The sequence below is a fragment of the Xenia sp. Carnegie-2017 genome, unplaced genomic scaffold (assembly GCF_021976095.1).
Source record: "Xenia sp. Carnegie-2017 unplaced genomic scaffold, XeniaSp_v1 HiC_scaffold_44, whole genome shotgun sequence".
NCBI classification, from domain to species: Eukaryota; Metazoa; Cnidaria; class Anthozoa; order Malacalcyonacea; family Xeniidae; genus Xenia; species Xenia sp. Carnegie-2017.
The window spans coordinates 361,524-376,138 of NW_025813509.1; the positions used below are offsets into that span (position 1 = coordinate 361,524).

Below are 14,615 nucleotides of genomic sequence, written 5' to 3' on the forward strand. Positions count from 1 at the left end.
TTAACTATGCTTTGGAGAATGGAATCTATCAAATATCACACGAAGATTTTGATTGTCGTAAGGATGGTCGCTTGTTTTACATGTGAAAATTACTAAAAGTGAAAACCTTTAATCTCTGGACGAACTTTATGTTGATGGTTTACTTTTTAATACAAATGTATGGTCAGATAATTTGGTTATTTTTATTATATATTAAACGTTCACTACATAGAAATGAAAGAATGTCGACAACTCATTCAATGTGAGTCGTTTGACAATATGGTGTTGTTGTAGATGAAGATTATTTTGTTTAAATTATAGAGTGACTTTCTTTGAACATTCTTTCAAAAACTGTGAATAAAATTTACCTTACGCATGTTAATATCGTGAAAACAAGTTTTGTATGATGTTAAAATTCACATTTATAAAACACCATCATAATGTCATGTCATGTCTTTGGGTTTTATGGTCATTAGTTGAAAAATGTGAGAGATCATTTTTGTACGTTTATTATGTACATATGACCTTAAAGACAGAAAATGTTATATACTGTCAACAATTCCCGTATGTAAAAACATCATGACGTCATGTCAATAACTATGATAAAAATTATTGAGTAAAACTTTCCCGATTTTGACATAAGTTCATTTGAACTGAAGAATTGAATTTTTTTGAGTAAAATTTTTTGGATTAAAATATTGAAGAATGATAGGTTTCACTTTCTAATTTCATTTTTTAAAATAAAATTTATCATTATAAAGTTGATGATAATACAACGTACAATATATGGCTATAGTTTTAACTTTTAACAATTGTACACAACATAAAACGTTTTACTGATAATTTGAAGATCCAGGTGCTTTAAACACTTTAATGTAACAGATTTTTCATGTTCGAAGTTTGAGGCATCTTATAAAAACAGGTACGTGTAGCGTACATTTTGTTGTCTTTAGATGACTAAGGTAAACATTGGAGTTTTTCAAAATAAACATGTTTCAACATCTCGTGATGTCATCTTCAGTATTAGTGACAATACTGTGTATATGTTATAACATATATGGTAGTAATGTGATACAGTGATAGTTTATTTAAATATAAGTAGATTATATACAGTAAAATATTGATATGAATTAATGACAAATGTGTTGACAAGTTCTTCTCTACTTTGAAATTATAAAATCTTAAGTTCTTAAGTTTTTCTTACTTTACAAAAGGGGAGAGATAACTAAGGACAGAGTAATAAAATTAGGGCAACCTCTCGAGCAGGTGCAACCCTCAATCTTCGGTCTCCGGCTTGCACTGATCTGCTTTTGAGTTCTCCCAAAGTTCTCCTCGGTTTGCATAAGCCTGTGCATAAACATTAAACATCTTTTATTTCTTAATTGCATGATCATGTTACATTGAGGCTTCATTTGACAAAATTTAAGGCTTTGGCTGCGTTTACACTATATACCAGATTTGCTCATCAAGATATCTTCATTTGGTTTCAAGAGGTAACAGTTTGGAGTAAATGCCTATAAAGTTGATAGATTTTAGTCAATTTAATTGTGTTTTTTGCATTTAACGATATCAACTGACTTTTAATACAACACAATAGTCTATTTTAAAAAGTGATGATTGAATTTCTAAGAGAAAAAAATGTCGCCAAGTAATTGCACGAAGCATAAAACTTATGCGATCAACAAAAAAGCAAGAGACACCAAGTAACACGCGTCAGATTGGAAAAGAAAAATTTTAAACTACGACGTTATTTGAAACTGAATCAAAGGTTTTACCAAAATCAAAGAAGACCTTTCGAACAAAATCTGCATGCTCGTTCAACCATTTTAAACAAAGATACCGACGTTTGTAACCCTAACAACTTAACTAACATATATTACTGAAAGTACTTAACAAAAAACAGAAAATGCCAAATGAGAAATTAATTTAACCAAGTGCAGGAAGCCTATACCTCTCAAAGGAGCCTTTGTTAAAAGATATTATATCTTTTCTTACATGAAGTACGGTAAATCAATGTTTCCTGTTTCTAATTTGTTATTTGCATTTTTATTTGAGGGAGAAAGTTTTCCTTCTTGTTTCAATGTAATAAACCATTTTAATCATTTGTACTTTGCTTAAAGTTTTCTCTTATGCCAAAGAAGACAAGTACCTCCAAAGTTTGAACGCTTCTATCAAGGTATTTATATAAACAACTAATATTTGAAATACCATCGATCAATTTTCTATAAAAGCGATTGTGTTAAGTAGCGTAGTCAGTTCTCATGTTTAGTCACGCTATGAAAATTTCGGAACTTTATGATCATTTATTTCTTTGGAAACCTTTTGTTTTCATTGAGAGTCTTTCACTGATCATCAGAAAGTTTAATAAAATCAATTGTGTTTTTTTAATGTACACCGTGAATGTTTAACGACATCAAAACTCAATGTTCTAAAGCTATTCATCCGTCATCACTATTTACTTAATAAAAACTTAAACTGTGTTTGCATTAGCCTGTACAAACGTGCGTATCTGAGCTACATCAATTATATCAATCAAAGATAATTTGCAAATGAATCATGAATACATGTTAAAGAAAAATTTTAAACTTTTTTCTTGAAGTTGTCTGTTTCGCATTACTATTATTTACAAAAGAACTAAAAGATGTTTTTTTTGTTTGTACTGGCTTATGCAAACCTTGAGACTTTTGTGAGAACTCTCTAGCTGGTGCAAACCGTCAACTTTCGGTGTAAAGCTTGCACTGACATTGTCTCCAGTTCTACCAAATGTCTCATCCGTTTGCTTAACCCTGTACAACAATTAAGCATCTTTTATTTCCAAATCCCATCCTATATTCAGTCTTCACAATTCTCTCGTTCGAATTTTCTTCATGGGTGTACAAGAGGTGAGGTGTGACCTTTCCCTTACTAATTATCAATATAACAACAATTAAATTTTGATTTTATCTTCCTGTCATCCATTAATATCCATTTATATTAGCCATTAATATCCATTTGTGTCCTTTATTGCAGACGCACAGACGGTCGTTGATATATATTTAAATTACGACTGTGAATTGGCTTTGTCGAATATCTTTCAAAGATTGATCAATGATTTGTCTAAAGTTGCCCAAAGACGTCAAGCTATTGAATTAGGAGCGACACCAGTAAGTTGATGAATATGTTTCATAATGTTTACTTCTCTACATTCTCTTGTTCATATCTATGACACTCGAAAAAGACTGGAACGTAGGCTATTATTATGAAAAGGACTGGAAACTAGTATATCAACATGAAAAAACTGGAGCACAGTCTATCAACATAAAAAGGAACCTGTCTCTAATATTTTGTGCTGTCAATGTTAATTATAATTCATCTTTTTATCACGTTTTTATATGAATAGTATGGATTTCGTCTTATTTTTATATGTTTTTTCCAGGTTCAGTATTCGTATCAAAGGTCTGGAATGTCTCGTTTGTATTCTTAAATGTATGGTAGAATGGAGCAGGGATCTTTACTTTAAACCTGATTCTCAGGTGGACGATAATTTTGGTGAGTTTTAACATCTTTATGAAATTGAAGAAACTCGCATGTAGCGAATATAAACTTAATATTGTTATACATTTCGGTAAGTTATCGCTTTATGATCCCTTGTACGCCTCTTTTGATATCGGCTACACTGACGATTTTTGTCTCCATCAAGATTCCATCTTTCTATACTCTGTATCCCCTATTTATCGAAGGTACTCCATTATTTTCTTATACACACGTTAATGTTCTTAATCGTAACTAGTTGTTCGACAATTGTAGTTAACCTCTCAGGATCTAAGTTATCCCTTAGTTATCTTTATTACCCTTGGTGGTCTCGCGGTGGATCAAGGCAATATCTTAATGCTTATAGTTACTCATTATTGACCCATGCTACCCTCAATGTTCTAGTCTATCTCTCAATAATCTATACTATCTTCCCGATGATATAGGCTATCTTTTGATGATCTATGCTAACCTCTTAATGATCCACGCGATCCCTTATTGATCTCCAAATCATCATAGTTATTCCTCAATACTTCTGTTTAATCTCTTCCATATAAATTTCCTGACAGATCTGGTTGATGGTGCACCAACAATTTCTCGAAAAGGAAGCACCAAGGAGAATGAAAACGGAGGGGAACCCGGTGATTTACAATCTCAAAAAACGGGGGTTAGTCAGTCGTCTCTTAATAGTACAAAAGCCATCGATAATGCTGAAGAATTTGAGAGTCTTAAACAGAAGAAGGAGACGAAAGAAAAGGGAATTCAATTGTAAGTTTGGTCAACAATTTTGCTTCTCTTCTGTATTTTTATTCAATTTTACGATTTACTTTAAGATTTAACAAGAATCCATCAAAAGGTATAAAATTCCTTCAATCTGAAGGTCTCCTTGGTGTGACAACAACCGAAGTCGCTCAGTTCTTACACACTGATGATACACTAGACAAGGTGATGATCATTTTAGTCCATCTATATCCCTTGCAATCCTTTTGTTTCATTTCACATGATGTTGTCTTCTTTCACTAAAGTTTTCATTTTGTCACATTTGCACGCTATCTTTGAGGAATTTGTATAAACATTAAATTTTGCTTTGGATTTTGACCCAGTGCTGCGTTTTATGGTTTTAGACTATGATTGGTGAGCTGATTGGTGATCCAGGACAGTAAGTATGTTTTTTCACATCTCCCTCGCGTGACAATCACGTGAAAATCACGTTAAGACGTTTGATTCTCAGCTTAAGTATTTATTTCAACATAAATTGAGTCAAGAAAAGTTGATTATGGTAATTTGTCATGAAGCCCATGGATGGTTTGCTCATGATACATGAAATAGTAAATCAGAAAATTTAATCGTAAAATCAAGAATGTTTAAAATATATTTAAGGTTGCATTAAACTCCATGTAAAAGGACAAAAGCTGTTTGAAACTAAGCATTATCTTCAAATCTCTTGGTTATTTTGTCCATAAAAGACAAAACATTTTTTAAATGCTCAAAATTTTTCTATCCAGTGAATAATATTGACAGAATTCAGTAAGATTTGCTAGTGTTCAAAATAATCAAACAATAGTAGACTTAGATCTATTGTTCCTCATGTCCTCAACTGTTCTTCATATCCTCAACTGTTCCTCGTATCCTCAACTGTTCCTCGTGTCTTCCTATACTTTTTAGATATGAACGGGAGATAATGTACGCCTATATAGATCAGTTGGATTTCACTGGTACCAATCTTGTGCAAACTCTGCGATTGTTCTTACATAACTTCCGGCTTCCCGGTGAAGCGCAAAAGATCGATCGACTCATGGAGAAGTTTGCGAGTAGGTTCTGTGAAACGAACCCAAAGTAAGGACATGATTTGTGTCTTGTTATCTGTTGTTTTACATCTCGCATTGAATGCTGGTCCGTTCATTTTATATTAATCATTTATATTTTAGTGACGATGTGTTTGCTAGTGCAGACGCTGCCTACGTTCTGGCTTATTCTATCATCATGTTGACTACTGATCTACATAGTTCACAGGTTACACTGACTTACTTCATTTGCAATGATTTTCTATAAAAGTGACTTTATGTCTAAGATCACGTGACTCATTGTGGTCACGCGAGATTTCCATGGCGTTGATATGGAGCCTTCATTGCAATCACGTGAAAATTAGCCTTTAGATGCGACATCGTAATCACGTGAAATTTTCTTCAGGTTAAACGGAAGATAACGAAAGAGCAGTACATTCAAATGAATCGTGGTATAAATGACAGTAAAGATCTTCCATCTGAATATCTTGAAGCAATTTATGATGATATTGCACAGAATGAAATCAAGATGAAACATACACCAAAAGTGAACAGTAGATACGATGCTACATGTATGTATTGGAACATTAATACGAGAATCAAGGCTTAACTGAAAAAATTGTACAGATGCTAGGTAAAGGTCTTGACTGCGAAGTGTAGAGTCCTAGTTCTGAGATGAAGGTGAAGGTCTTGAGATGGAGGTGTTGGTCTTGAGATGGGTGTAGGAAAGGGGCTTATAATGGATATTGTGATGTTCGGTGTTGGTCTTAAGAGAGCTCCAATGCATTTTCATGAAAGTAAAGAGATTTTTATTGTGTTTCCACTTTACAGATTTACAAAGTGAGAAGCATCGTCGTATGTTGTATTCTATGGAAATGGAGCAGATGGCGGAAAACGCCAAAACACAAATGGAAGACGTTAGTCATATTCAGACGGATTTTGTCACGGCGACACAGATTGGTCACGTGAAGACAATGTTCAAGGTACGGGGAGGTGGAGTCTGGAGGATAATGTTTGTGGTGTATGTAAGGATTGATTAACGAAGCGTTAATTGTGATGTCAACTTATACGGACAGTGCCAAGTACGGAGGGCGTAGATTTCAAAACATGATGACATTCATCTTAATCTTGTTAAAGAAAAGACTTAGATTTTATGTAAGGAATGTTTGCGACGACTAAGAGTAAATCTGTTTGATAATCTAGTCTTTAAACTGACCAATGAATGATTTGACTGGATTTTCTATTGAGATAATCCACTACTTTAAATCTGCTTCTTACAACCGGCCCCAGTCCCTATTGTTGACCATTTTGTTTTGTGTGTTTAAGGTTGCATGGAGTCCGTTTCTTGCCGCGTTCAGCGTCAATCTACAAGACAACGACGATCCTTCTGTTGCTTCATTTTGTCTTGATGGAATCCGCTGTGCAATACGAATATCTTGCATATTCAGCATGCCTGTAAGTTGATAAACACACAACATTCTGTTCATTTTATTATATTTGGGTATGAAATAATGACATTAATGTCTCTGCATACCTTTTCATCCCCTGGTGACCCTTTCCCGGATATAAATATATATTCAAAAATATGTTGAATGTTGAATTGTTGAAATTTATAAATATATTTACGTAGTTACATACACGTCGTGTTCTTTGCGTGTTATATGTTCAAGGTTTAGATGATACTCATATGTATACAATAAAAACAGATGTTTGTTTACCTTTGAATTAATTGTCTGTTTGTGTACATATATGGATATATCAGGATGCATGTGAATGTGAAATAATCTTTTCTTAAAAGTTTTTCAATGATTACAGTTAGTTATAATGATGTTATGGAATATGAATGGAGATTCTTTACCATTAAGTTCATTTTTCGATACTCCTAATAACTCTTTTCACATTGTAGTTGGAAAGAGATGCTTTCGTACAAGCGCTATCCAGGTTCACTTTACTTACTGCGACCAGTGGCACGCATATTCATGAAATGAAAACGAAGAACATCGAGACGATCAAGACACTTCTTACCATCGCTCAAACGGATGGTAATTACATCGGGAAGTCTTGGCTCGAGGTAGAGAGAATCATCTTGCTATATATTATGGTTGGTGTCTACGACTGAAAATATGATCGATTGTTTTTTCATCAAAGGAAAAAGTCTAGGTCTTGTCTGTAGTGGAAACTTCACGATATTGCTACAGTCTTTACTTTCATTTTTCAAGTGCTTTGTTGACCGTATTCCATACCCTTCATCAGAGAATCGTATCACAAATGTACATCTGTAATAAATATGCATAAGAAAATGAAGTTTTTCTCAAGATATTTTTATTTGAAGATATTTTCTACGTATGTATTTAACGTTTATGTTCGTCTTGTTGGACACTCGTTTTCGTTGCTCAAATGCTCGTTCCGCTCGGCGCATCTTTTACGTTTCCCTAAAGTCATTGTTTTCATTCTAGATACTGAAATGCATTTCCCAACTTGAATTGGCTCAACTTATCGGTACTGGTGTGAAAACGCGATACCTTCACACGGCGTCCAGCGGTGTTACTAATTTACCCACAGCATTCACCGCAAACAACAAGACATCTTATGATATAACCTCAGGTTGCTTATAACATTGTTGTGACGCTCATAGAAAAATGTCAAATACTAACGTTGGGTGCTTTTCTTTGCTTGTATTTCTATGAAGGTCGGATGCTTGTTGCCGCTGACTCGAAAAAAGCGGCTGGCTCACAGGAAGCCATTGGGGAGACCGCTGCACAAAGTGTTGTCGTTGCAGTTGACAGGTAACGTTTCCTTTAATGATAGCTATGTGGATTGTGTTTTGTGACCTATCTCCCACCCCAGAGGCGAAGCTAGAACGTTAATGCAGAGGGAGAGGTGAATATTCATATATATGGTCATATATTCCGCTGTGACCAACTAATTTCTTTTCAAATTAAAATAGCTTTTAAACCAAATCAGTCAAGCAAAACTAAATATATGAATATTCACCCCTCCCATCCAGCGTTCTGGCTTCACCCATGCCCCTCCCCCCCGTCTCAGGAATCTTTCAAAATGTCTTTAAGCTAGAGTGGGGCTTGTAACAGCAAGAAATGTCGATGAATGATTCTATATGTAGACATGTTCATTGTCCATGTTAGCACAGTCCTGAGAAGGACTGTTATTGTTATTGTTGACTGACGTTTTTACATCCTTAGCGGTAGTCATCTTCAGGCTCAAGTGAACCAGAGAATCTTGAACATAAACATGAAAATAAAATTTTGAAGAACTCGTGCACTGTCCATACGTTATGTTCTCTCAGCAGAATATCTTCATCTCAACTTCTTCATTGTGTTTTATTACGTTTAGAGTTTTCACGGGATCAGTGAAACTGGATGGTGATGCTTTCGGTGGGTTTGCATGTATACATTAAACCGCATCTTACATAAGATTTTTATACATCTAACTTGACCATAATTCACTGACCATTCTTTATCCCAAGTACCCAAATCTCCAATACCCAAAATCCCAAGTACCCAAATTTCTAGTACCCAAATTTCTAGTACCCAAATCCCCTGTTCCTAATACCAAATCCCAAGTATCTCAATCCCCAGCATCCAAACCCCCAGTTCTCAAATCCCAAGTATCGATATCTTCTGTTTCCAAATCTCAAAATGTCTTCGTTTTTCTCCTAAGTCGATTTCGTGGAAGGTTTACGTCAAGTCTCGGAAGTTGAGCTTTCCAATCCTACAATGATACGTATGTTTAGTCTGCAGAAGATCGTAGAGATTGCTTATTACAATATGGGTCGTATTCGGCTACAATGGTCACGAATATGGGCTGTGTTGGGAGATCATTTTAACAAGGTTAGCGATGATTAACGACTAAGATTGTATCTTGATATTATGGATCAACATATCAAGGATCAGCATATCTCGATTTGCTTGAATCAACAACTGGATTTTTCACATTTTAGTTCTTCCACAATTCGTGATATGGTCGTACGATGTGTCACACAAATGGCGCATTCGCAAGCCGTAAACATCAAATCTGGTTGGAAAAATGCTTTCTCCGTTTTTCATTTGGCTGCGTCCGATCATGATGAAGGAATCGTGGAACTCGCTTTTCAAACAACAGGTTTGTAGCTTAAGGAAGGAGCTTTTTCTTCTAATCTTACCGCCGACCTGTCTGTTGTGCTCTTGTGTAAGGTTCTTGTATCGGTGCAAATTTTAAAATTTTAAAATAAAAATGGTTGCATATGTTTGAAGAAATGATGGTGAATGCGTTTCCAAGTTTGCACTACTTAGTCATCTGTAAAATATTAAATTTAATTCAAATTGAATTTGAATATCGTTTAAGTAAATGTGTTTCTTCGATGTGACAGAGAGCTTCGTTTATTTTGCAACTAGAACTTTATGTGTTCGTTCTTTTCCATGGTAATTCTGCCATATTCGTATAAGTTTTCAAGGTAAACTTTTATTTACCATGAAGTCGATGGATGTTCGCCTCATGATGCATGAATGAAAATTAAACAGGAGTTAATGGATAAATGAAATAAATGTATGAAACATTTTTTCTTTGATGCAAATTACGTGTCAAAAGGCAGAGTTTTTTAAACTTTTCTTGCCCTGTTTCTCTACTGTTTAACGGTCACTTGTAGATCAAAGCTTTGACAGATTCATTTATCCCACAAGATTATCAGTGTATAAACATCTTCCCCATTTTCTCTTTCAGCCACGATTTTTGAGAAATATTTCTCCGCGACCATCGACTCTTTCCTAGATGCCGTCAAGTCTCTCTCGGAATTCGCATGCAACGCAAGTTTTCCGGACACGAGTATGGAAGAAATAAGACTGATACGAAATTGCGACAAATTTGTTTCCGAAAATCCTGTGGTACGACGATTGCAAATCTACTTTCTTTTCACCTTTGAAATGATTTAAAATTTTGCAAAATCACATCAAAGCTAACCACTTTGGATCAAATCAAATCTAAATCAATTATTTGAATCGCTTTTTCGTGTAGCATTTTCCAATGGCGTCTTTTTTCTTTTCTTTTATAAACAGATGTTTAAAGACTACGGAGTAGAGGATGCTGGGATATTATAGCAGGAGAGAATCTGGGTGAAAGGCTGGTGTCCAGTCCTTTTTGAGCTTTCGTGTATCATCAACCGATGTAAACTAGATGTCAGAACAAGGTATGGTGGAAATATTGAGTTGTATGTACTGTATAGATTAGTATGTATTGTATAATTTGAATGTGAGCTATTTTCCATCCATCAACTAGAGGCCTAACCGTGATGTTTGAAATCATGAAAACATACGGGAACACGTTTCTCCAACATTGGTGGCGTGATGTGTTTAAAGTCGTGTTTCGAATTTTCGACAACATGAAACTACCAGACAGACAGATAGATTGGCAGGAGGTTAGAAAACTGTCATTATTGTGCTCTTATTATATGGCTAGCGTCACTTCCGGCTAATGGGCGCGTTTGTATTGGCTCAGAAACATTTTTGCCGGTCCATTATTCTCCCGTAATCGACCAAGGTATAAAACACGCTGTTTATAGTAGATCGTTATTGTGGTCTTATTGTCTATGATTGCCAGAAACACGCATTATGTCGCAAAAAGTCAACTTACATACACGACTATCCAGTTCCACATGGAATAATATTCTTTCATGTGTTCACGTCTATCCACCTTCATTCCTCATTCACTCATCCATTTCAATTGTGTATCCACTCTATTGAACTAAAATACATGGAACGCTACCTGTAATAGAAAACCGTAGTAATTTTTTGAAGCCAAATTTTACACCCAGACACGCGTGTGTAGTTCAATCAATTTTCACTTGACGAGAGAATCTCGAAACACTAAACACGCGTGTCTGGGTGTAAGATTTGGCTTCAGTTGTTTGCTTCATGTAAAGTTCCATGTATTTTAGTTCAATGATCCCCTCATATCCTCCTCTATTTCTTATTCACTTCTATCCACTTTTGTTGTAGAGTCACTTCATTCTGTATATCTACTCGTATTCACTTCATTCTCTATCCATTCTTATCCTCTTGCATTCCCTATTCACTTACCGATTTAATTTTGTGTAAACGATTTGTACCAGTATGGAAGGTTTGAAACACTCGTTTGTGAAAGTTACCCACCTGTAAAGAATGCTTTTGCCTTTAAATCAGGAGGGAGTAATGTTAAGGGAATAAGAATAAAGTCCGTGTATAAGGTGTTGTATTTCCTCGTTATAAAATGAGACATCAGCTGAGGATGTTTTGAAATTTGTGATGTTTTTTTTTATAGAAATCAGAATGGATGACAACAACTTGTAATCACGCTCTATATGCTATCATCGATGTTTTTACTCAGTATTTTGATATTCTTGCTGAAATTCTTCTTGATGATATGTATGGCCATCTAGAGTGGTGTGTCAAACAAGGTAAGCTTGAGATTACGCAAAGTGTTTGTGCTTGGCATTTGCCTTGGTGATTGGTTCGTTGTGTCAGAGTTTGTGATAGGTTTTAAGTATGGGAGTGTGTGATTGGTTTAAAATATGAGAGTTTGTTATTGGTTTGGTTTGAGGTACATTAATATACAAGAAGTATCAGACATTCTTACATGTTCGACTGTAAATGCTTTGTAACACCATGTTCTGCTTTGCTCGTTCATTCAATACATGTCTTTAGATAACGAGCAGTTAGCGAGGTCTGGTACCAATTGTTTGGAAAATCTCGTCATATCCAATGGCAACACGTTCTCCGAGGACGTCTGGGAAAAGACATGTCAATGTGTAAAGACGATATTTGAATCAACCGTACCTCACGAACTATTGAAATGGAGACCCGCTGACCAACAAGTAATGAGTCTACCCACACCTGATGTCACTCCTGCGTCATCACCACTCAAGGTAAGTTACACTTATTATATGGAGGCGAGCTGGCCCGGATAGCGAGCTAGCCCCGATGATTTCATGGGATTGAAAAGAGCCAAAACTTCAAGGTTTAAAATTACAACTGTTTGCGAAGCGCCACACGTCATTCCGGTTGTAATTATGAAATTATGGCAAATTGGTTGTTTTAATTTTAAATGTTTTGCGTAGTTATTAAATCAGAATATTGTGAAATTGCTTGAGAAAATTTATCTGATGATAAGTATTGAATCGTTTCCATTTGGCAAAATGATTTAACGCTTGGCTGAATCCCGGCTACCGGGATCATGTAATCCATCCGCCCCTTAGTATTTTTTATGAAGTTTTAAAGCCTGACACTCTAAAATTATAGAAAAACTTTCATAACTATTCTGTTTGTTTTATGTATTTATTACCCTTAAAATTGACGTATATTGTAGATAATGTCACCTGTCGAGCTGGAGGATGATATCGTGCCCAAATATCAGGAAGGCTAATAAAAAGTTTGTGAATTCTTTTAAAGGAAAATTTTTGCTTCAATTGTCTCCATAATTATAAGATTGGAAAATATTTCATGGTAAGCTAAAGCTCGTATATTAAAAAAAGTTCATTTGAAACAAAAGCTCATATGAAGCAAAATTTCGCATATTGCAATATAGCTCGTGTGAATCTTTAACTCGTATGGACCAACAACTTGCATTCTTTGAGTAACAAGTGAAAATTTTTCCGTATTATTTTTTAGACGAGGACGAACAAGATGGTCAGCAATCGTCAAAAAGTTTGAATGAAACGGAGGAGGAAATGCCTCAAGAAACAGTTGAAGAAACCAAAGAACAAGACAGCATTAGTTTACATAGTACGCCTAGTTTACGATTTGAACCTGTCGAAGAACACGAACCAGGTAACTATGTGTTAGAAATCAATCGAGATTAATAATTTGTTGTCACAGCCTGCTGCCATTTACGTGTTTAATTTACTTTGGTTTATTGGAAAGGCGTAGCAAAACGTATAATTGATATATGCGTTTGAAAAACTCAATCTGAAGTAAACAGCGACGTCATGTAACATTTCCTGAAACTGCTTATGTTCTAAAAATTTACATTTTTTGCACTGTTTGAAACAATAATGTTGTTAATTGTTACTAATAGAATTAATAATGCTACTAATAAGCACTGACTGAACTAATAATTTTACTAATTGTTACTAATAGAACTAATAATGTTACTAATTAATAATTAAGTAAATGGTTTGAACCTGGGAGTATCGTTACATGTTTGTAGATGTAGATCATCCAGGTTGGTATAGTCCTTTGAAGGACTGTTTTTGTTGTTGTTGACTGACGTTTCAATAACCTTAGCGGTAGTCATCTTCAGAGTCAAATGAGGAGTAAACGTCAGGTTAGCCGTATTTGTTATCTGGTTCTTACGTCATTGTATTGTGTGTACAGGAAATGTGTACTGTCATTGTGAATTAGTGTGAAGTGAAATATTTTTAGTTGTGATGTGTGATTTAGGTGTGACGTTTTTATTTGTAATGTGTGGGTGTCAATTGTGTATTGTCATTGGGAATTAGTGTGAAGTGTAATGTTTTTAGTTGATTGTTTGTTTGTATTGTGAATAAGTCGTTTCTAAGGTGCCGGTAATTGCTGTGATCTGTTCAGGGGGGTTTGTTCCAAGTTGGTGTACCAACTTTCTAATGTAAGCCGTTGTCTATAGTCAGTACTGTAAGTGATGCATTTTGCCGAGTCCCAGTCAATGTTGTGCTTTGCGATTCGGTGTTGTTCGGCAATGTGATTAGTTTTGTCTTGTTTCTTAGTAGCTCGTTTGTGTTCATTGTTTATTTGATGTGTTCATTGTTTTGCATTCGTTGCTTATTTTATTTTAGAAGACCTCTAATAAGATAAATTAGCCTTTTGTTTGGGATATTCGAAAGTTCGATTTTTACCGACAAATGAAAAAATCGTCTGAGCGTGAATACGGAAATGTTCAACCAACACCCGAGTGACATTTTTAATTTTTTTCATGTATGTACTTTAACGTTTTAAAATCATCTCATTATTTTAGTTGTGCAGACTGAGAGGATGCTGTTCAATTCATTGATCATGAAGTGTGTCGTTCAATTGGAACTTATCCAAATATTCGACAATGTCGTCTTTTTCCCAAGCATCAGCAAGCGAGAAGATGAAGATACTATGGCTGAATTACAGCTCAGTTGTAATTACGGTCATTGTAGGTAATACTGAGATAAATTGCTTTGTCGTAATGTTGTTATACCAGAGTTCCCCTTAGTGGCATAACAAACGTCTTAGCTGAAGCACAGAATATGTAATATACAGAAAAGACACTTGGCATCTTTAGTTGTATAAATTTGAATAAATTTAATCAATGAAAAAGTTTTTCAAAACAAAATGTGCCAGGATTGTTACCATTGCACTTGACTGCATACAAGTA

The 14,615-nt window shown here is 35.0% G+C and overlaps 1 pseudogene; it reads left to right on the forward strand.

Moving 5' to 3' along the window:
* The first annotated feature begins 3,406 nt into the window (after window positions 1–3,406).
* The window catches only part of LOC124456245, a 109,221-nt pseudogene continuing 98,012 nt past the window's right edge, over window positions 3,407–14,615 (forward strand).